A 22492-nucleotide genomic window follows, 5' to 3' on the forward strand; every position below is an offset into this window, starting at 1 on the left:
TCCAGATGCATTATTTATATGGTGGAAAGCGCGAGATTTTCACAGATCACAAGAGCCTGAAATATTTATTTACCCAGAAAAAACTGAATATGAGGCAAAGAAGGTGGTTAGAACTTATTAATGATTATGACTGCACCATTAGTTACCACCCAGGGAAAGCGAATGTAGTAGCTGATGCTTTGAGCAGAAAATCAATAGGACTGGCACTGGCAGCCATGAAGATTCAACACTCAATTTTGATGGATTTGGAGAGACTCAGCATAGAGTTAGTAGAGGATAGTCCTCAGGCATTTGTTGCCGACTTGGTGGTACAGCCTACACTATATGAGAAGATTAAATAGTTTAGGGTGATGACGCAGAATTGGAAAAGGTAATGGCAAGGGTGCAAGATGGTCGGGGAGAGGAGTTCAGTATCTCTGAGGATGGAGTTTTGAGATTTCACACCAAACTGTGTGTGCTTACAAATGATGAAATTAAAAGAACAATTTTAGAGGAAGCTCATAGATCACTATACACGGTTCATCCTGGTAGTACTAAAATGTATAGGGATCTGCGAGAGTATTTCTGGTGGAGTGGAATGAAGAGAGAGATAGCTGATTTTGAGCAGTGTTTGACATGCCAACAGGTTAAGGCTGAGCACCAGAGACCAGCAAGGTGGTTGCAGCCACTGTTCATTCTAGAGTGGAAATAGGATCACGTTTTGATGGATTTCATTACGAGGTTACCACCAGTGCGACAGGGGTTGAATGCAATTTAGGTGGTTGTTGATCATCTGAAGAAGACCACCCATTTCATCCCTATTAAAGTCAGTTATTCCCTTGATAGGTTGGTAGAAATATATGTTCAGGAGATAGTTTGTATCCATGGTGTATCGGTATCAATAGTTTCGGACTGAGATACTCGGTTCACTTCACGATTTTGGAAAAGTTTTCAGGATGCTATGGGTATACAGTTAGCATTCAGCACTGCTTTCCACCTTAGACAGATGGACAGACTGAGAGGACGATCCAGACATCAGAAGATATGTTTTGTGCTTGCGTGCTTGATTTTCGGGGTAGTTGGACGCAATTCATGCTGTTAGTCGAGGTTTGCTTATAATAATAGCTATCAAGCTAGCATTGACATGACACCTTACGAGACACTATATGTTAGGAGGCACTGTATGGTAGGACAAAGTAGGCGAAAGGCGAGTTTTGGGTCCAGAGATTGTTCAGTAAGCGTATGAAAAGGTCTAACTAATTAAAGAAAGAATTAGTACAGCACAGAATTGACAGAAAAGCTACGCAGACACTCACAGCTAGGAGTTAGAGTTTGACATGGGAGACCGAGTATTCTTAAAGGTAGCTCCTTTGAGAAGGGTTATGAGGTTTGGAAAGAAGGGCAAGTTGAGCACTAGGTATATTGGCCTTTTTGAGATACTAGAAGGAGCAGGGTTAGTTGCCTACAAGCTAACTCTGCCTCCAATTTTATCCAGAATAAACAACATGATTCATGTTAATATGTTAAGGAAATACGTCCCAGACCCGGCCCACATAGTCAGCTATGTAGAAATAGAGTTTAAGGATTCATTAGCTTATGAAGAAATACCAATATAGATCTTGGACAAAAAGACACAAGCACTGCGCACTAAAGAAATTCAGTTAGTAAAAGTTTTGTGGAAGAATCATGCTATATAGGAAGTTTCTTAGGAACTCGAGGAGCAGATAAGACAGAGATACCCGCAGTTGTTCCAAGAGGTTTAGTGGTAAACAGGTAAAGTATAAGTAGTTAGGTAAAGTTTCTTTTGCAGGTACATGTATTAATTTAGTTAATAGGTAGTCTTTTAGTTTTATATATGTAATCTTCCAGAACTTAGATTATAACCACGGTATTCCTCCACCATAAGTGAGGGTAAGTAATAAAATAAGTAGATCATTTGCCTTTATGGGATGATAGATTGTATGGATGGTGTTCAACACAAATAGTAAATTTCGATGACAAAATTTTATAAGGAGGGGAGAATGTAATAACCCAAGAAAAATAAACAGAGTCTCGTCGATGAACACAGGGGATTTCATCGACGAGGGTACATGAGGATCTCGTTGACAAGGACATGTCTCGTCGACGAGAAGATATTGAGAGGGGGTTTAGGGCAGTCTGAAATTCGTCGACAAGGGATTCAGGTTCGTCGATGAACTTCTTCAAGGACTCATTGACGAGATAACGTGTCTCGTCGATGAACCCGTAGCTATAAATAGTTAAAACCTGGATTTTTTAGAGAAAATTGGCACAAGAATCCCTTTTTCTCTCTCTAAACGTCTCCCTCTCCTTCTCTCTTCAATCCCAGCTCCGCTTCTCGTCAGATCAACATTCTAAAACCACCATGACGCTCCCAGGAAAGTTCTCCGCAAGTCTGCCGTAACGAATCATTAGTGGGAATGGTTCAAATTCCATCCTAATTTCAAGGTAAGACATTTTATTCAGAATTTGTCTTTCCTGTAGTTATATAAAATGTTGTATGTAGAAAAATAAGGATATTTTATTCTGAGAGATTGTTTTCAGGGTGTTAAGTGGGGAACCCTGCGGGAGTAAAACTAGGCATAGTAAGGGGCTTTCACAGAAATCAAGTAAGGGAAATATGCTATACTAGGAGTTTTTAATTATATTAATAGAGATTTTATGTATGTACATGTATACTCGTTATTACTCAGCTTTTACAGAATAAGAGTTTTTAATGTTAGTGTGGCCTAAGTAGATATTTACCTGATATGGAATTTATACAATTTTTCCAGCATATCATGTTATAAAGTATATACAGATATAGACAGATATTCACTGATATTAAATAGACAGATGTAAACAGATTTTATTCAGTTCAGTATATTACAGTATTTTACAGAATGTCATGTTTTCCTAATGTCATAACACTCAGATTATACAAACAAATTATACAATGGATTATACAGTCAGATATACAGTTATAGCATCAAGATGCTACAGTTATGTTATTCAGATATTACAGTATTTACAGTACAGAATTATAGTGTTATGATTATTTTGGAAACATTATGAAAACAGTAACAGATTATAGTATTATATATATATATATATATATATGGTATCAGATCCCTGTGAAATATTACAGACAAATACAGATTATAGAGCACGGTATTGTTTCTATTACAGATAGAGTGCAACCACATATCTCAGATAATATGTGGGTACTATCAAACTGTGCTCGGAGTGGATGCAGCTTCCTAGTTTTTGGGTTAGGGGGGTCGGTTTAACGAGGTAGCAGCCAGTTCCACGCTTAGGAAAGGATGCAGTTTGGCCGGACTAAGGTAGTGTAGAGTACAGTGACTTACCTAGTAGGCCAACCAGAGTTAAGTCCTGTCTACGGGCCACACAACCCTATCATGTGGGGTTAAATCATGACATACAGAATTCTAGGGAAAAAGCACAGTTATGTATATGTATACAGTTTTACAGCATTTTATAAATATAGTATGATATTAGCAGTATGAAAGATAGAAAGTTTAGATGATGTTATATTTTAAATTATGATAAATGTAAGATATATTTTACTGTTTTACCAGCTTATACAATTTTAAATATTATTATAAGTTATGCAACTTGGTCGCCACACGCAGTAATAGCATATTTTCACTTACTGAGCGTCGACCCATCCCATTATTCTAATATTTTTCAGGTGAACCAACTAGACGAGCAGATCAGGCTCGTAAATAAAGAGGGACCCCCCTTTTTTTATTGCCCTGTATATAGAGTAAGTTTGATTGGGAAGTCGAGTTTTTGGGGAGACAGTACTGGTATATGTAATTATGATATGGGAAAACACTAGATTCTGGTATTGTATGTATATATATATATATATATATATATATATGGTTATGTGATTTATGTTTTTCCGCTGCATAGGTGTGCCCATTACATACAGATATACTTTGGTGCCTATCTGAGGTCTGAGAGACTATAGTCGGGATATTAAAGTATTATATAGAAATATAAAAAAAAGTAAAGGAATAAATTTTGGGTTGTTACACTAGTGTAGATGATTCCTTCATGAGAAGAGGGTTTAGTAATTTACAGTGATACGTCACTTAAAGGGTTCAGATGTGTGCTGATGCAGTAGGGGAGAGTGGTAGCATATGCCTCCCAAAAGCTGAAAGAATATAAGAAGAATTACCCTACCCATGATCAGGAGTTAGAAACAGTGGTTTATATGGTGAAAATTTGGAGGCACTATCTGTATGGGGGTAGGTGTGAAATTTTCATTGATCATAAGAATTTGAAATACTTCTTCACACCAAAATAATTAAACATGAGGTAGAGGAGATTGCTGGAGCTAATAAAAGATTACGACTACATCCTTAGTTACCACCTGAGAAAAGCTAATGTGGTAGTTGATACTCTAAACCAGAAATTAGTGGGAGCAGCAGTGTCGGCAGGGATGATTCAGCATCCGATTCAGATGGATTTGGAAAGACTTGGGGTGGAACTCTTAGAAGGCGATCACCGAACATTTATTGCCAATTTAGTACTACAACCGACCCTATAGGAAAGAATTAAAGTTGCTCAAATAAGAAAAGCGAAACTAATGAAAATTATGGAAAAAGTATAAAATGGTATGAGGTAGATTTCAGTATCTCAGATGATAGAGCATTTAGGTTCCGTACCAGACTGTGTGTGTCTGTCAACCCTGAGATTAAGAAAGTTATTTTAAAGGAAGCGCACCGATCCCTGTATACTGTACACCCTGGTAGCACTAAAATGTATAGGGATCTTTGAGAGTCTTTTTGGTGGAGCAATAAGAGAGATCGCTGAGTTTGTAGAGCACTATTTGACATGCTTGTTGGTGAAAGCTAAGTAACAGAGACCGGCGGGATCATTGCAACCACTCTAGATCCCTGAGTGGAACTGGGAACAAATAGCGATGGATTTTGTCACAGGATTACTGCCAACACTACATGGATAGGACATCATTTGAGTACTCGTAAATCGAATGATGAAGACTGCCAATTTCCTGCCTATTCGAATTAACTACTCCATGAGCAGACTAACGAATTTGTATATCCAGGAGATAGTTAGACTGCATGGTGTACCAGTGTCCATAGTATCGGACCGAGATCCACGGTTTACATCCCAGTTTTGGAGGAGTTTGCAGAAGGTCATGGGTTCTCAGTTGATGTTTAACACAACATTTCATCCTCAGACAGATAGGCAGACAGAGAGGGCGATATAGATACTGGAGGATATGATATAAGATTATAAGCTAGACTTCGGGGGCAGTTAGATATAGTTCATGCCATTGGTCAAGTTTGCTTATAATAATAGCTATCAGACCGGCATTAGGATGGCACCATATGAGGCGTTATATGGTAGGAGGTGCCGATCCCCGTTGTACTGGGATGAGATTGGGGAAAAACAAATTTTGGGGCTAGAGCTAATACAGTAGACTCATGATAAAGTAAGACTCATCAAAGATAGGATTAGAATAGCACAGAGTCGACAGAAGAGTTATGTAGATACTTGCGGCAAGTGTTGGAATTTGACACAAGAGATCATGTATTTCTAAAAGTGGCACCAATGAAAGGAGTTATGAGATTTGGGAGGAAGGATAAACTGAGCTCTAGGTATATTGGACCATTCAAGATTCTTGAAAGAGTGGGTCCAGTTGCCTACAAATTGGTGTTACCATCGGTTTTGTCTAGAATCCACGATGTATTTTACGTTTCCATGTTGAGAAAATATGTCTTAGATCTCTCCCATGTGATCAGTTATGAGACATTGGAGCTTGATGATGTATTGTCTTATGAAGATATGCTAGTACATATTTTATACTAGAAGGAACAAGAGTTGTGTACAAAGAGAATCCCACTGGTAAAAGTGTTATGGCGCAATCATGCAGTAGAAGAAGTTTCGTGCGAATTAGAGGAACAGATACGCTAGAGATACCCACACCTATTCAGTGGGACCCAAGATTGAACTAGGAAAAAGAAAGTGAATGACAAGGTATATATTTTGATTTGTATTGTATAGATTGGTGTGATCCCAAAAGAGGGGGTGAATTGAAAATTTAAACTTTTCTCCTAGGTTAATATATCCAACAACAATATATACACAACTTAGGGTTAGTCTATGCAATTTCTAAGTGCGTAGATAAATATGATGTGGAAATTAAATCAAACGCATCATTCACACCATAACATACATGTACGGTAAATATAAAGTACATAAATATAAACAAGGCACACGATATGTTATCGGAGTTCGGCCAACTGTGCCCACGTCCCCCCCTCTAGCTCGCAAGCCCAAGGATTCCACTAATAGCTCACTTAAGGGTGAAGCGACACCGATTACAACTAGGTCAATTAGCACAGGGCTAACCTCAACCTTAACTAGGTCAATTAGCAAGACTGACCTCAACCTACATGCCTTAAAAGGATAATGCACCTAGCTTTCCTAACCGGGACTATTTCAGGGCTAGTCTCCCTCTTCAGGCCCATGCCTAGAAATACAACAGATTTGTATTACAATCAAATGGTGCAGTGATTGTGCTTTCGTGTAAAGCATATATGTACCCAAATACGCGCAATAACATACACCACAATATAATTCAATATGTAAGTTCAGTGTGGTCTAGATAGTTCAACTCTCAAAGGTATTTTCTATCAGTGTAATGCGTACGTGAAAGTGTTAAACAAACAATCTTTGTTTCACAATATATTCAGCCAATAAGCTCACACAAAGATGTCAAGTCTCAAGTATTTTAATCAGCTGGAATGTCTCAAGCATGTAAGTATCAAATGATGTATATGCTTGGTTTGCAAAAGATGTGTAATCTTTGTTTTCAGAAAATAATATATAAGTGAGTGAATATTGCAACAAAGATCACTATCACATAAACAAATACCTCTTTAAATATTTTTCAAGATAAAAGCACAATAGATATTTGAAGATGATGATGAAAGGATTTTGCAACCAAAATACTATACGATCTTCTCAAGATATTGCAATGAATATACAACCTCAGAAGATCAAATAAAAAGTCTTCTTAGGAGAGACTTATTAATGAAGTCCCCTAAGAATACTTAAGTTTAGCTCTTAATAAAATGGTATCAACCAAGCAAGACAAAGGGAGCAAATATTTTCAAAATAAACACTCAATCAACTTACAGATGATGTAAGCACTAATAAAGGGTAAGCATGAGTGAATGAGGCTAAAAAATGACTAGTATAGGTTTTTGGATTTTCAGAGAATTCTCCCCTAATCAAAGTAGCTAATTCATGTCTAATTTTCACAAATGATCTCATATATATAAACATGGGAAGAAATATGACCGTTGGGGACCTATTGGGTATTATTAATAAAGTTTAATGTTGTTTCAAATATTTTAACCTTATTTAAAAAATATTTAACTATGGTAAAAATCAGGACAACCCGAGAGGTCCGGTCGACTAGAAATGTTTCGATTGACTAGGTCTCATATGGTTCGGTCGACCCAGGGGATTTTGAACTAAAGGCTCGGTCGACTAAGAGAAGGCGATTTTCCAATTTTTCCGAGGTTCGGTCGACCGGGCCATTTTGAAATGGCTGGTTTGGTCAACCAAATCGCTGGGATTTTTCCTAAGGACCCTTGGTCGACCAGGTAGTTGGAATACAAAAATGGCTCAATTGACCAGATGGTCAAAATGTTGACCTAAGGAGGTTTCGGTCGACCGGGGCTTTTTGAACTACCTAATTCAGTCGATCAAGACATTGGTCAACAGTTGACCCAAGTCCGGTTTGGTCGATCAGTCCAAAAGGAACTATGTTGGCAGGTTGACCGAAAGTGCACCAAGTGTGCATTTCGGTCCCGTTTCGAACTAACAAACATATGTACAAATGTATGTGTCCTAGGGTCACTTGGGGTCCAATTTTGAATACACAAAAAATGTCCAATGTCAGTCTACCGAAAACCCTTAGGTCTTTCTAAGGTCATTTTGGTTTACGGTTTGTTTGAACTTACGTATTATCATGTATGTGATGTGTGAGCTTATTACAAACCAGAGCCCTAATTACTATTATAGACCAATTAAATGAAATATATTACAATACTGAATATAAATTGATCTTCAGTCTTTGCTTGCTTTGTGTCCATCTTTATCTTAACAATCTTAGTTCCTACATAAAACCTCAAACACCCATTAGATACAATGAGTATTTGTCATAATCAAAACTGGGCGTGACCTATAAGGTCAACAAGGTAGTGTTTTGGTTTTGATTATAAATGGTTTTGGGGGAGTTTTCTTTTGATGTACATTATTGTAATCTCCCAAAACCCTTTTTCTATAACCACGGTATTCCTCTGCCATAAGTGAGGGTGATTATTAAAATTGAGATGTTTTCTTTAAGGAATAAAAGGTAATGAATAGCAATTTCGAGGAAAAAATTTTATAAGGAGAGGAGAATGTAGAGACCCGGAAAAAATAATTTAATTTATGAATGTAATAAAAGAAAAGAAATAGAAAGGAAAAGAATAAGAAAGGGGGGGAGAAATTTAAAAGGGGCATCAGCAAGGGTTCGTTAACGAACCTAGAGTCTTCGTCGACGAATGTCCTAGGTCGCGTCAACAAAGTACACGTATCTCGTTGACAAGAAGATACTGAGAGTTAGGGAATTTCAGAGAATTTAAGGTTCGTCAACGAACCAGCTTCCTCGTCGATGAAGTTTGGCCTATAAATAGGTCTTCGTCATTTTCTAGCGAAATATTTTCTCTCCTCTCGCTCTCTCTCTTTCTCTCTCTCTCTCTCTCTCTCTCTCTCTCTCTCTCTCTCTACCCTATGGCTTTAACTCCCTCTCTTTTCAATTTTTGCTCTATCTAAGCCCGTTTTGAATATCATAAGCTACCACGGGATTCGTGGGAAGATTCTCTACAACTTAACCAGAGTGGATTGTTGATTTGTAGTCCTTGGGCACCACTCGAAAATCAAGGTAAGTAAGGTATTTTAGGGTTTAAATGTTTATTTGGAATATATAGGGCCTAGGAAATGTTAAATGATAAATATTCTGGGAGATGAGTTGATTGATTTGGGAAAAATGTGAATTTCAGGGTTTTGAATTTCGAATGCCACGAACGTAAGATTTGGGTTTTAGCAGGCCTCTCAGTAAGTCAGGTAAGAGGAATAAATTATAATAAGGTATTTTTGGGAAAGTAACTGTTGAATAAGATTATGAAAATGAGATTATAATATTATGCATGTGTATGTGAATCCATGTGTATGTGTGAAATTGCATGCATGTACATGTCTATGTATGTGAATGTGGGTGTATGTGTTGCATGCGTGTATACAATATGTGTAACATGTGTGTGCAAGAATGTGTGTAAACAACGTGTGTGTGTGTGTGTGTGTGTGTGTGTGTGTGTGTGTGTGTGAAGGAAATAATATACAAATAAATGTTAGTATACAAGTTAGCATGTGTTAGTATACAAGCTAGTGAACAAGTAAATAAATGTTAGTATACAAGAAATTAAAAGTTAGTATATAGGAAATTAAATGTTAGTATACAAAAAATTAAAAGTTAGTATACAAGAAATTAAAAGTTAGAGTACGGGAAATTAAATGTTAGTATACAGGAATTTAAAAGTTAGTATGTAGGAAATTAAATGTTAGTATACAGGAATTTAAAAGTTAGTATGCACGAGTTAGAGTTAGTATGAATGCAAACAAAGAAATAAAATGTTAGTAAAAGTTAGTAAATTAGTAAATTAGCATGTGAAGGTGTGTGAAAGAGTGTGTGAATGGTGTGTGTAAATGTGTGTGAACAGTGTGTGAAATGGTGCGTGAACAGTGTGTGTAATGGGTTGCAATATTCACAGGGAACTCATATCAAACAACTGGTGTGCATGTGTTAGTAGTGTGTGTAGTGCTGTGTTAAAAAAGTGTATGGGGTATGCATGAAGGTGTGTGCAAACCGTGAGTGTGGAGTGCGTAAACTTGTGTGCAAACAGTGTGTGTATGAAGGTGTGGGTTAGTAAGTTATCAGTGTGTGTTGTGCGTAAATGGTAGCCACTCCAAACAGCCACAAAATCAAGTTAACCATCCATCCTGGCTATGTCAAACCCAACTACTACCACTACCTTAGCTTCAATAAACGTGAGGTAGCATGTGAATCAAGCAAATCCTCTTCACTATAGTGCCCACCTTCAAGTCATCTTGCCCTTAAGGGGGTCCCTCATTGAAGTCCCTACCATTATCAAACTCCTAGAAGCTGTATGTCTTTGTGGCATTTCATCGAACATCTTTCTGAGCAACTTGAATTCCAAATGTGCCAAGAGTTCCCTTGGCCGTCGATACCAATGATACACCACCAGAACCTAGTTAACACATTGCGTTCACGCTTACTTCAGCAACAAGCAAACTCGTGATAACCATAAACACCCAGCATAGAAAGCATGTGACTGCCTGAGGCTAGAAATCCAGATTCTTGAGTCACAGCTGGAATAGCAAGAATCCCTGCACCTACCGTTGTGCCAGCGACCAGAAAAATTACACTGGAAAGGCTTCCCGGTTCCCTCTTGAGCGTGACTTGATTGAGGTTGGAAAAGAGCCTCTCGATATGGTATTCTTCATTAGCGGGTGGTCTCTGGGGAGAAGCACTTGAGGGTTCTTTGAGGACGAGACACAAGAAGGTGCCATTGGATCGAAATGGAGGAATTGCGGTGACGAATTGAAGAATCGTGCGACGATAGCGAGCGGTGCTTGGGCGATCTAGTGAGGCGGTGAAAATGGTTGTTGGAGTTGTGCTGTGGAGAGTGGTGGCTGTGATGGTGGCCATGGAAGCTTGCAGGTGGTCACGGAGGCTTACGGCTGGTCACGGATGCTTGCGGCTGGTGATGTGGGTGGTTGTGGCTGGTGATGTGGGTGGTTGTGGCTGAGGGTGGCCTCAGCTGGTGTCGTAAGGATGAGAGAGGGGGACCTGCCGTGTGTGTCCTGCAAAGATGGCTGAGAGAGGTGTTTGGCCGGAGTAGCTTGGGCTAGGTGGTTGTTTGGGTATGGTCAGAGAGGGAAACCAGAGAGAGAGAGAGAGAGAGAGGGCTATGTAGGGGAGGGTTGCTGGATCCTGACGCGATGAGAAAGGAGAAGATGAGAGAGGCCGTGAGGTTGGTGGAGAGATGGTGAGTGCGTGAGGGCTCTGTGTGAAGGAGAGGCTTGGGGAGCAGCTGGTGTAGCTTGCGGAGATGGCTGCCAGAGAGACCCGAGAGAGAAAGACCTGTGAGAGAGATGAGAGGTGAGGATGAAGAGTGAACCGTGAGGAATGATCCCCGGTGAGCTGCCTTGCAGGCTTGGCCGTGAAGATGGCGAGGTGTTTCGACGACTATGGCGAGGGGCTCTGTGACTGAGGGTGGCCTCAATGAGGACTGTGGTGTTGGGTGAGTGGAGGCAGTGAGGTTGATAGGGTGGTCTGGTCTATGGGAGGGTGTGGGAGAGTTGAGACGGAGATGAGGGAGAGAATCCGGGAGACTTGGGAAAAAGCTATTGAGCCTACTGTATGGCCGAAGCTATGGCAGACTGTGTGTGGGTGCGTATGGTTGGGTTAGAGAGAGCTGGAAATGGTGAGGGGGCAAGGTGACAGAGAGATCAAGGAGAGTGTGCTCGGCCAGAAAAAAGATCTCTACCTCCTGTGCGCTGAGACTCTCTTTAAGGAGAGTCCAGCCGAACCTTTCGAGCCAAAAATGGTTGGAACAGAAGAATATCTCCTGCGCGTGGCAGAGAAAATTGTAACAGAAGAATCTTTCCCTTTTTATTATTTTTTGATTTTCTTCCCCCGGATGTACCCGCGAGTAGTCTTGGGTGAGTTTTTTTCTGTTTTATTATTAAATATAAATAAAATATAAAATAACACTGAGAAAAATTTTCCCAAAATAATGCTCACGTAATCTTGCAGCTTCATGCTGCAAGATTTAAACTGATGGACCGCTCTGCCTTCAACGCGTGGCAACGAGAGAAACAGCGGGCAGGTGACGCGTGGCGAGGTTAGAGCAAATCTCACAGCTTAGAGCTGCGAGATTTCAAGAGAGCATCCAGCTGGAACGTGACGTGTGGCGGAAATCTCGCAAGACCAAGCTGCGAGATTTTCCTCTGAAATCCATTTGCGTTTTGACACGTGGTAAATCTCGCAGGACCAAGTTGCGAGATTTGCTCTGTCTGCTCATAATAAAAAATAAACGCTAAAGTAATATATACTCAACCCGAATTTTGTCAGTAATAATGATACAATTTTTTTAAGGAATACTATATAATATATATATATATATATATATATTAATTTCTCAATATAATATATGAATTAATTTAAGGTATTCTTTAAAAATTAATGGGTGCTTAATCAATTTAAGATTAAGAGTTTAAGTTATTGGACTCTTTTCCTGTTTAAAGTGTAGCAGTCAAAACATTTTTCTTGTTTATTATTTCTATTTAAAATTTTTCAATTTTCAAGGGTATAAAACTTGTGTCATATGTGAAATGAATAGGCAAGCTCTTCTAGACTATGATCAAATGGAACAACATTGTACCACTGTTGTACTGATTTATAATTAATTAAAAAATGTTACCTAATTAAGTCAAATTCAAAAATTATTTTATTAGGGAATTATATTGGGATTGATAAAAAATAATCAATTATTATATGCATGTGGACTATTGTATAAAAACAATTTTAATATAAATTCAATTTACAACCCCCGAGTCATCAAGGATGAGACTGTTAAAAAATATTTGAAAATCGATTTTAAATATAATTAAAGCGTGACATAATAATTTCTTGCATGTTGTGGTAAATCAAGTTAGAAATTTTTGAACGATGGAGGGGAAGAGAATATTATTATGAGACCCAACAAAACAAAGTGCTAATCTATTGGAATTTAATTGAGAAATGATTAAAATTATACCAAAATTACCTTAGGATACTATCATATGGGTAGGTAGATTATTCTTATTTAATTTATTATTTTGAGATAAGGTATAAATTTGTTTTATTAAAAAATTATTCATTAAAATTCGATTACAGTTAAATAAAATAAATAGTCTTAAACACCTATGACACTAGTTTCCATGCATACTTAAATGTCTAATTTGTTTTCATAGTCTTGGAAAATTATACGAAAATTAGCTTTAAAAAAATTCAAGCTATTTTTTTTAATACACAAGTAATCTTACTTTGACTGCCCACGACACTAAATACACCGCAAAGAGTAAAATCCATTAACCAAATACCATATAAATTTTAGCGATACGAATTTTGCAGTAAAAGACAATTTAATTTAAGGAATTAACTTAACTAGGCATGCAAATTTTAGCGATACGAATTATGTGTCTGTTGACCTTATAGGTCACGTCCGGTTTTAATAATGAAAAATACTCCTATATTTAATAAATATTTAGCTCATGTGCAGATTCATATCAGCATATCATCAATGGCACGAGAAGCTCAAAGCTTGAAGACCAGTTCGTATTTTCAATTGTAATATATTTAGTGGTCTATTTGGTCTGTAATAGTAATTAGGACATTTGGTTTATAATAAGCACACACAACACATGCATGGTTTATTCTGTAAGCTCAAACCAAATCATAATGCGAAATAACCTTAGTGTGACCTTAGGGTTTTCCCTTCAGTCGACCAACACCGGACTTTTTCGGTGTCTTCAAATTGGCCCCCAAGTGACCTTAGGACACTCACATTTACACATATATTTGTTAGGTACTTGAATAGGGCTTGTTTGTTTCAATATAGGACCAAAATGCACACACGGTGCACTTCCGATCAACCAGCCAAGTTAGTTCAAAAGGCCTTGGTCGACCGAAACCTCCCTGGGTCAAAAGTTTGACCATTTGGTCGACCGAATTAGATAGTTCAAAAGGCCCTGGTCGACCAAAACCCCCTGGGGTCAAAAGTTTGACCATTTGGTCGACCGACCCTTTTTGTACTCCAACTGCCTGATCGACCGGAGGGTTCTCGGGAGAATTCCCAGCGGTCTGGTCGACCGAACCAGCCAGTACAAAATGGCCTAGTCGACCAAACCTCGAAAAATTGGGAAATTTCCTTCTCCTGGTCGAACGAGACCTCAGTTCAAAAGTCCCCTAGTCGACCGAACCATATAAGTCTTGGTCGACCGAAACTGATCTGGTCGACCGGAGCTCTCGAGTTGCCATAATTTTTACCACGGATAAATAATTTTTAAACAAGGTTAAAATGGTTTAAGTGTCATTAAACTTTTCCAACAATCCCTAATAGATCCCCAACGGTCAAAAATTTTGGTATGTCTATATATACTCTTTCATTTTGGAGAATTAAGAATCGATTAGCAAATATACTTAAAAAATTCTCTCTCAAGCTAAAAACATCATACTTCTTATACTCTTGCAAAATCCACTCGAACTTACCTTCTCTATCCTTCTGTATCATTTGTAAGTGCATTGAGTGATATTGTTTAGAGGTTTGCTCTCATTGTTTAAAGTGCTTTGAATCGATTTTTCATATGAGAGCATAACCTAAGTATTCTTAGGAAGCTTTTCTAATAAGCCTATCTTAAGAAGACTTGTTAAACTTCTGAGTGTTGCATTCTCATTGCAAAAACTTAGGAAGTTTGTATTTGCCTTTGGTTTGCAAAACTATTTTCAAACATATTCAAATATCTTGTGGTATTCATATTGATATTCTTGTGAAAAGATATTTTTGTGTGTTATATTAATCTTTGTGGCAATATCCATTCAAATCTATATCATTTGCTGAAATACAAAGATTATATATATCTTACAATCCAAGCATATACATATTCATGTGATTGAGACATTCTATTGATTGATATTCTTAAGGCTTGTTTGATATTCTGTGTGAACACGTTTGATTGAATATTTTGAAATACACAGATTATTATTGATACTCTCACATACTCACTACACTGATAGAAAACATCTTTGAGAGTTAAACTATGTAGACCACACTAAGCTTACATTATTAAATCATCTGTGGTGTATGTGATATTGTGCGCATTTGTGGTACAAATTTGCTTTGCGTGAAAGCACCTATACATTGTACCTTTTGATTGTATATCTGAGAGATTATAGGTGTGGCCTAAGGGGGCGGTAATCCAGTCCGGTAAGGATTGGTGTAAAAGTTGAGGTCAGCCTTGTGATAATTTGACCTGGTTGTATAGGTGTCGTTCCACCCGTTTAAGTGAGCAAGTTATTGTGATAATCCTTGTGCTAGTTAGCCAAGGTGGGGACGTAGGCAGTTGGCCAAACCTTGATAACATATCTACGTGTCACCCTCAATTTACTGGTTTCTGGTGCTTGTGTGATTAATTAAACTGTTTCACTTAATTTCTGATATATTTATACTATTCGCATTAGATTGACCGTAGGGTTGTGAACATACTGATGTTAGGAGGAATACCTAGGGGATAAATTTTAAAAATACCAATTCACCCCCCTTCTTGGGATCACGGTAAAGTTAACAGTGCCATTTTTTATATTTAGCAGTATTGAATTCTTTAGAGATAAGAATTATTAAATGATATATACAAAAGAATAAAAAAAATAATCAATTATATACAAATGAAATCAAAACAATCAATGATATACATACAAATCAAATGCAATTAAAATAATGCTAAACTACTTCGTGCCGCAGCGAGGTCGTCTCTGGGATCGTGGTGGCTTCCGTCTGCGTCTACCCTCTCCCTGCTGGTTAGCATCATTAGGTGTCCTATCCCGTCGTCCTAGATGTGGATCCTCTCCCCCAAAAGGTGCTGCATAATCATCATCATCCATGCGGAGCGCACGTAGTGAGAACTGATACGATGTCTCGGGACGAGAACGAGGCAGCATAGGGGGTGCATCGACCTCCACCCCATCGAAAAGATCGTCCCATAAAAATGACATTGATGGGGTAGCAGCAGAGTCAGATGGGGCATCAGTCGATCTGCTCGACGGTCCAGTAATATCAGCTGCAGTGGAAGGCGCATAAGGCGCTGACAGGCTAAACAAGTACTCTTCCTGTATGACCGGTGGGTAGAACATTGGAGTCCGTGGACGACTAGAGGAGGCATGTCGTCCTCCTCGTACTGGAGCTGGTCAACCTCCTCGTGCTGGTACATCAGGTTGACCTCCTCGTTCTGGGATCCGTCGACCGTCCTCGTGGACGAGGTCCAGTGTAGCACTCATCAATCTGTGGATCGCAGGATCTGATGAGATCTAGTCTGCCTCAATGACTATGTCAGCCTGCAGGATATGAACATATTTTATTAACGCATTCAAATCGGAACGTATATATATCATAAAATGAGTTGTGGCATTAGTCTTCTTACGAGACTCAAATATACAGCAGTGGTCCTGTCGACGAAGCGGCGTGTGATAGACCTATACCAAGTAAAGTATGGGTCAGCTAGACGCATCGGACCGTGCTCTGCTACTCCTCGTATGATGTAGTCTCGCCAATGCTCCCACACAGTGATGAATATCACGTGCGTACTCGACTAGTTTGTGACCCCTTGACCGCGCCCATCCATGCCGTGGAGGTCGTCCCCAACAATATCTACCCCTGACGTCATAAATGGGGCAGGAATGACTTGTCAAAACCTGAACTCTCGCATGACTCGATCGGGGAGATATCACTCAATAAAATGAAAGCATATGAGTGGCACTTGAGCTACCCACAGTTCTCTCCCGTCTGCATAGTCAGGCGGCAGGTCGGCTAAATTCTCTTTCGTGTAAGGCATCCATAAAAACTGCACTCAAACAAAACCAAAAGATAAGCGGACTATAAACAACTGAATGAAAGAAAGAATATCATGTGCTATACTTTAACTGATTTATACCTCATGCTCCCGGTGGATGTCCAACTCGAACTTGTACCTGGCCAATGTGTGAAGCACAACCATCGATGCCCTCAAGTCATCCCTCCATCTGTATAAGATGAAACGTAAGTTCTCAAATGCAAGACTACTACGTATTACGAATTAGTATTCGTAATAGTTATAGAGTGAATGAGGAGGGATAGATAAAATTGGTACTAACTGCTATGCGAGTGGGAGAGGATCAACCAGAGGGATAGATAAAATTGGTACTAACTGCTATGCGAGTGGGAGAGGATCAACCAGACGACCGTCCTGACCCCTCTCAATCTGCAAGAAACCTCGCCACATAGGCGTGAATGAAGGAAATCTCTCCCAAGCCCAAACCTGGAGTAGGCAAAGGGGGCCCACAATCTATGTCTTCGAGTGGTGCGCAGCGCGACACATCTCCCTGTACAACCAAGCCAACGTGGCGGACCCCCAACTGTACGAGTGACACACTCCGAAGTCCTCAAGAAGTGGAAGGAACATCATATGCGCATAACTGCCGGAAACATCAGAGAAGATCATCCCACAAATCAAACGCAACAAGTGGGCTCGTGCGTGGCATGCTATCGTCTGAAAATCTGCATCTACCGGGAGCTCACGAAACGCATCCCCATCAAGGAACCGCATACTAATGCATGCACCAACCAACTCGCTGTCAGGCGGAACGACGCCTAACAAATGCTCGCACATAGTACGCAGGGTGAGTCAACCCTGACAGTCTGTAGGTCCCTCCACTGATCCGGCAGTGCGACCAGTGACGGCTCGCCCATCAATCGACAACCTGAACAAAATAGCTACATCCTGTAATGTGACGGTGGACTAGCCATGAGGTAGGTGGAACGTGCGCGTCTCGGGTCTCGATCGCTCCACCAATTATGTGACGAGATGCCAATCAAGCTGGATATGAGCAATCCGATAAATGCCATAAAACCCCACATCACGTATCAGCTGGACGATGTGGGGGTCTACCTCTAACCAACGCTCCGCAAACTGCGTGCTCCCTCGGCAAAGCAGGGGCTCCGCATGCCCATTAGCCCATGCTCAGCTAGCCCTGTGATGATCGCCCATCGTCAAGGTGCTCAGATCAAACGGACCTGGATCAATCCTGTAAAATGCATCGTCACATCAGAATAGTTATATACAAAAAAAGAAGGGTGTGAATGAGTCTCAAACTGCATACGAAATCAACGTGACGGTCCAGCTGCATCGCTCGGGTGGGTCCTTCTCAGACACCTTGTGCGATTATGTCCTTCTTGATGACATATACTACATGTGCTCCTCTTCCTACCTTCCCTAACATCCATCTCATTATGTATACGGGAGCTCCTAGGACGACCTTTATGTCGAGCATACGCTGGATTTGCCTGTATAATCGGCAACGACAATGCTGGCCAGTACGCTTCGTGCATAATCGACTGAAAATCCATCGCATATGTCGTATAATGTTCGGCGGTACTCCAACAAGGCTCAACATATTGCGTGGTGTTCAGTCGTGTCTCCGCACATGCAGCGAGAAGGTGGGAGCATGGAAAGTGCAACGCTTGCCACTTCCCACACGAGCAGACGTACAAATCCTAAATGCGTAGGGTTTGCACGTTGTTTCCTTTATGAGGTCCCAACTGCGCAGTCGTGATGCTAAAAGTACCTCTAGACCGGTTGAACGTCGTCATGCGATGTCCAGTCATCTTCAACTTCCTTCTTTCCATCGCAAGCAATATATGAGGAGTTAATGCATTTCTTCCTGATATTGCATTACGAGCAGCCTCCCGTCGACTGTTGAAATAACGTGCAACGCGATAAAATTTCAGTTGCACAAAGGCAGTGATTGGGAGACTATGAGCGCCCTTAAGGACGGCGTTGAAACATTTGACGAGGTTTGTCATCATGTTCCCATACCTTCTGCCATCGTCGTGGCACTGAGTCCACATATGAGTAGGGATCTGATCAAAGAACGTCTTCGTGGGTTCCCTACCCTCATCGAAGATCCTCTCCATCCACATGTTAAAATTTCTGACCTGATGCTCCCTTCCCACTTGCTCAGCCATTCGCTTAAGATTGACACTGTGCACTTTCATGCGGAAGTTGCTTACCATGTGTCAAAGGCAGAATCAGTGGTGTGCACGCGATGGCTGCCAATCGGGATTGTGAGACACTACAGCGAAGATCCCTAGATGCCTATCTGATATAAGGCAAATGTCGTCCCTGTTGGTAATGGAACGAAGACAACACAAAAACCAATTCTATGTGTCCAAAATTTCCTCTTGCATAATAGTGAATGCAAGGGAAAATATTTGCATGTTTGCATCTGGGCACTTCGCAATAAGGCGTTTTCCCTTGTACTTACTGTACAAGTGTGTCCCATCTATACATATCACAGGAGGACAGTGGGGAAAACCCTGAATAGATGCTGCAAATGCCCAAAAGACTGATACAAATGTTATGGTCTGATCGCTGTCTGGTATAGGGTTCAACCTCCACTTGACGACAGTACCAGGATTATAAGCGCACATTGCTTCCATCCACCTAGGCAAAGTTTGATAAGACTTCTCCCAATCGCCGAATACTTGGGCAATTGCCTTCTGTTTGCCAAACCAAATCTTCTTATATGAGATGGAATAGCCAAAACGATGATCTATGAATTCTTTCAATGTAGCGATTGAGGTTGACGCATCACCCCTTATCATATTCACAATCTCCCTAACAATGAGGGACGACATGATTTGGCTATGGTCTTGCAAGAGGAGTTCATTCAAGCATGTGTGCGGACCACCATATTGAGTGATTTCAAAAAATCAGTGTTTCTTACGATACATCGCACGCATTCTCCAACAACATTCAGAGTTCTTACACCTAACAACCCATAATAGTGGGGTCGACTGCAGGACGTGGAAGTCATGGTGCGTTCGAGCGTGGTATATTCGCATAGCAGCTATCAATTGATCTTTCGACCTGAATAGCATCCCTTTACTCAGTTCTGAGGATTCATCCCAATGAGTTACCCGTATAGGAAGCTCGTCACCATGGGACAAATCTGCAGCATCTACGTCAATTACATCATACATAGGAGGTTCGTCTATGAAATCTACCGTGTATGTCGCATCATTCGATTCACGGGGGGGTGGGTCGACATCATCGGGGAACTCGTTCATCCCTTCACCAATTTCCTCCTCGTACGTGTCATCTTGTAAATGAACATCGTTCATGATGTTCATCCCCTCGTCTAGCGCGTTGTTCGCTATTGCGAACAACGATCCTGGTTGTTCTGCTGAAACTTCTTCGCAAACACCATGATAATTCGTATCAATAGTAGGTCCTTCGTACGTCTGCGGCTCGAATGACAATCGTGGACATTCGTTCATATCCACAACAGGCATCCCACCAACATTTGGATCTTCTTCTTCCGCTTCAACCACGTGCTCAATAGACGTCCCGGCTGCCCATCTGCGACGACACCCATCTGAGGAATGTTTTCGACATACAGTTGCACAGTCAAATATGTCGTCCCTACGCTGTGTGCATCAAACACCATGCGCAAACCGTAATCACTAGTTACGGGAACAACCTCATAGAAGATTGTATCATGATGCCCCTTAATCGGGTATCTTGCAGTTACCCACAATACATATTGATTTGGATCAATATGCAAGTACTTGTATATCTTCGTATACAATTTAGTTAATTTACACCTATGGCCAATTCTAATAGGTTGAACTGGCAGAATACTATAACTAACACCGGTTTTTCCAGTTATAATGTTACCCCCCATGTACAACAATACCGAAATCGGAATACTGCTTGAACTTCCTGCCATCTAGATAGACGCCCAGGAAATATAAAAGACCTATGCAAAACAACAATTTTATGTATAAGTGATATGCTAAGTGAATAGTAAACAAAAATTATTTTTACTACGTTCATGTGCATGCAATATTCTCTAAATGTTTCACTTGTCACTTTGAAAATATTCTTGCATGCAATTCTGACTTTTCTATAAAAAGTCGTATCGAAATTTCGACAGCATGCCGAGTGTAATTTGAACATTTACCCATTTTTACAATGACCCTGAAACGTTTGCAGACAATATAATAATATAATTTAAGCATGCGAGAACCTATGATATCTACCAGCATGCAATTCACATCACTGCATCAGTCATGCAGGAGGCATTTAAATTCGCGCTTAGAAAAAAAAAAACAAAAGACTTCCTAGATACAATATATAATATCCAAAATTACTATAGAAATTATTCATAATTCTTGAGAGTTGCAAAAATGTGTATTTGTATTCCTTGTTCATGCACAATTTTATTTTGTACTTCAAAATGTAAAAAATATTGAATTTTTAGATAAATATTTGAAAAACTGAAAGTGAAAATATGTTCTTACAGTGATTTTTTCTAAAACAGTTCTATTTATTTTTTTCTAATCTTGTGTTCGGGAGATTCTTTGAACTTGAATTTAGAATTATATGGATATAATAACTATTATTCAAATTTATATAAATTTAAATTTAATACTTAAAATTTGTGCTTCAAGTGCAAGATAAGAATGAAATCAATCAAATAAAAATATCAATAAAGAATGAAAATGTTGACTTTGTACTCTTTTGTAATCCTAATTATGCACGATACACTTACTATTACATTGACCCTACTATCAAAATGACAAAAAATGATATCATTGGTCATATATTTTTTTAATTTATTTCACTATGAAATCATCCTATTTTCACATTGGAAATAAACCGGATAAATGATAATATTAAGTGTAAAAGACATTCAACTCATTGAAGATTTAATAAAAAATAAAAATAAAATTTCCTAGATATTTCAAAAGTTTCATCAACCTCTTCTAAAATTTCAAAGATCATCCCTAAAATTTATCAAAAAAAAAAAAAAAAACACACACACACACACACAATTTTTTTTATTTATATTTTATCAAATTTCAAGGGAGATTTATGATTTAGAAACTCAAGCACATTTCTGAAATTTTTGAAATTTCAAGAAAAATCAATACCTTTTTTACCAAATCTAGACATTAATGTCCTTTGCCCTAATATTAAATAGTTAAAATAAATGTTATTTTATGTAATTTACTGCAACATCAAAATTAAACAATTAAATTCAATAAGTAAATATAAATATATTACTTTATTTTATGTATTCATCAGTTTCAGAAGAAGCAAATGAGGATACCGCACAGACATACAATTAAACAGCAATATCTGCACAAATTATTCAAGACATTTAGTTCAGCACCACCCAGAATTAAATGGAACTTGGGAAATAGAAGACCAACAAAACAGAACTATCCATTTTGTAAAATTACACCGAAACTTTGAGAAGAAGCAAGAACCTGTTCTGTTCTGGAAAATAGTTTTTATTTTTCATTTCTATTTTTCTAAAAATGGAATCACTAAAATGTCATATTGTTTTCCAGTTTTCCAAAATTTGTACAGAAAGTTGGAAAACATCTTTTTGTTGTTTTTCCAGCTTTCCTATTAGAAAACTGGAAAACAAGGTGCCATTTTTGTAATTATTTAGAAACCTGGAAATGGAAAAAAAAAAAATTTATTTTCAAGAACTAAACAGGCCTTAAGTGTACAGCAA

The sequence above is a fragment of the Malania oleifera genome, chromosome 13, assembly GCF_029873635.1.
Source record: "Malania oleifera isolate guangnan ecotype guangnan chromosome 13, ASM2987363v1, whole genome shotgun sequence".
Lineage (NCBI taxonomy): Eukaryota > Viridiplantae > Streptophyta > Magnoliopsida > Santalales > Ximeniaceae > Malania > Malania oleifera.